Genomic DNA, 3,297 nt, shown 5'->3' with positions numbered 1-3,297 from the left:
GTGATTGATTATTAAGCAATGGTGCAGTGTAAGATTTCCTGACCAATGTTGGTAGAGAGACCATTTGTCTGCAATAATGAGATTTCAAATTCACAGAAAATTACCGTAACATATTCCTTTGCATTCATTTTAATATATTTCTTTACCGTCTTGAGAAAGATTACTAAATACTATCTAATCTGAACAATAATTTTTTGCTTGCATCATGATCAACTTTTTTCTGTAATTCACATCAAGCTTCAGTCTTCTTCAGTCGTAACATAAGATACTAACAAATTAAAACTGATTTCATTACTGCTCTTCATTAGATTAATTAACCAGAGCAATAATATTACGAAACATTTCTAAATAGTCGATTTGCCTACCAAATGGAGAAAAAGATAGAGGCACAATTAAAAATAAAACTAAAAAAGTGAAAAGGATTGAAGAATTCAATGACAGTGAAATTAGTGATGACCGAAAAAATTACTCAATAGCTCGTATTACAGAGTCGAGAGACTGATTTTAGATCGTACCCGATATGTAATATCAACATATGTTGCATCGGATATGAAGCGCATCTAATAAGCTAATTGGTAACAATACTTATCTTGCCACCATATGTCGCCTTCGATTAGTTGAAGACGAAGCATTGTGCAAGTAATCGTCTTCTTCGCTACAACTGGTTTTTTATACTATAATGAAATAGAAGCGTACTGCTGAAATTAATATTTTGCTGCACAGCGACAACTCCATCCTGGTGTAAAATCTGTTGAAAAGGACATAAGTTCCATAAATTTCATTTTGACTCAGATGACGACTTTTATTCTTTTGCAGGTAACATGCTAAACATTCATCAGCTTGCATTTGCGCTTCCTGTACTGTCGCATTTTCCTGCTCAGCATTCGCATGTGTAGAGCCAGTTTTTCATCACAACACATTTGTGACCCCTTTTATAACTGCTCTTCCCTCTCGAATTCCTTTTCCAGATGTCACTTTCGACCTACAAATTAGTTTTATTTGAATAAATTTGTGGTTTGCATTAATGATCCTCCAAAGTTCTAAAAAATTAACATATGAAGTCATATCTTAGTATTCATCCCTTCCTACAACTTTACTTCCAGCACCGAAATGAGTAACTAATTTGAATACCAAAATATAACACAAAACTAAACGAAAATGATTTCTAATTTCAAAACAGAAATCAACAGTTGAGAGTTCAAATGTCGTTCAAGCTGAGCGGCCAGCTGACCTTCTATCTGCTGCTCATTTAGGAATGTGGTTGTTGAGAACTTGCTAACTGTGCTTCATCTCATGTTGATTAAATTCTTCTTGCAAACTATAGTGAGATTGTAATTTTCATGATTGCGTAACCATAAAATCACTAAAGCTTGTGGATACATAATTAAAACCACAAACATTGAAACATTTTTGGAATATATGAACATCGAAATAATCAATATCGTCCTTAATATAACTAGAACTAATTGTTGGGAAAAGTGATAACAATAAAAGAGAAAAAGACAATTTTCTACGACTCGAATCCACGGCTCACGGCCCCATAAATGCTTTCCACACTACAATCGTTTTCTGCAAGGAGAAATAACTTAGCTTATAATACTTCTTACTCAAATAATACATCAAAGGAATCGAGCCGGTACGAACTGTAATAGCAAAAATCATCGTTTAGTCACTTTTTCTGTTAGTAATGTTGTTCATAACCTGATGAAAAACGATAGTTTCAAATATTAGATATAAACTGGCGCTGAAATACCTTGAAATTTGACTAAAAGGATTCCTCTATGGAAAAGGTTTAAGAATGGACAAAATGAAATGAACAATAAAAGAGATGCCCAACCATAAAACCTCAAATCTTTTTCAAAGCCCAGAATTCCGGACGTAAAACCAAATTTCTAAAAAACGAGTAATTACATTTCTCATGGTAAGATTATCGAAATAATTTAAATTTAAATCTCGACAGTGTAACCCGCCTTTGCATCCAGTGCTTAAGAGATCAGGCCTGCGAAAAGCAGGACGAACAGTGAACATATATAAAGCGACGCAGTCTATTTGAAGGACAGAGACAAAGATAACTGATAACAAAGACAATGTCGCATCCAGTTAGACCAATCCCACTTGTTCTACACCTTCGTTGCTAACATTACAAAGCTGCAGGAGTTTTAGATAAATCATGCACTGACGCAGTACGAAAACAGTAGCTTTAACTTGAAAGACCGCAACTTTTATCCAAACAAGAGACCACTATGAAGAATGACAATACAAAGCTGTTCTTGGCTTTGAAGAAATCATTCAACATGGAATATGTATTGGAAGTTTACAAAGGAAGAAGGCTAATAACATGCAAAAAACTGAACTTGAGATGAATCGCTCTGAAAATACTTCGGTTACGGAATACACAGAAAACTTCCATATCAAATTCCATTTCTTTCATCCGAGACCATGAATAGTTACATTAAGGACTGCACTATTTCTAGTATTGCATCCACTGTTTCTTTGAACGATATAGTGCAGGAAGATTACCTCCGAAAAATGAGAAGGCAGAGCATGAAAATAAGTGTGAAGAAAACAAGGTTAGAAGTTCACCGAAATCTCACTCTGCTTACACCACCCCAAACAGGAAGCTTGAGCAAATCAGAAAAAAACAAACATTAATGGCGTAAAAGGCAAAAAAAGTGTCTGTGTTGAACTGTTAGCAAGCAAAATCCCAGCAATTATTTCCAGTATGCAGTGGAAGTTAGAAATACGTGAAAACAGCGAACAATAGCGGCATTGAAAATATGATGTGAAATTCTCCATTATATTTTAACCTCCCTTTATTCACAAAGGAGATTTAAATTTATAACAGCGAGCATAGTACTTATCCTTCTCTCACTTCATCGAATGAATTTCGAAGAAAGGAAACAACAAAGTTGAGAAAGAAAACGAAGGAATACCCGCAGCATAGGTTCTTACCAATTTACAATTCATCAAAAAAAAAAGTGGTAAATGCAGAAAAACCCATAAATTCACAAAACGAAACTTTGTAAAATTAGAAGGTTATCAAATGGGAAATTTTTAAAATCATAGAGAAGCGAAGCAAATGTAAAACAAGCCGATATAAAATTCCAAAATACAGAGAAAAAGAATGGAACAAGAACTCACTAAAGGATTCCAAATTGAAAAAGTATCTGAAAAGCAAGTAAAATCTTAAAATTCCATATATATATATATATATATATATATATATATATATATATATATATATATATATATATATATATATATATATATATATATATATATATATAAATAAATAAA

Source organism: Loa loa, assembly GCF_000183805.2.
Source record: "Loa loa unplaced genomic scaffold supercont3.61, whole genome shotgun sequence".
In the NCBI taxonomy this organism is placed as follows: Eukaryota; Metazoa; Nematoda; class Chromadorea; order Rhabditida; family Onchocercidae; genus Loa; species Loa loa.
Note: the sequence above shows the minus strand (reverse complement) of the source record.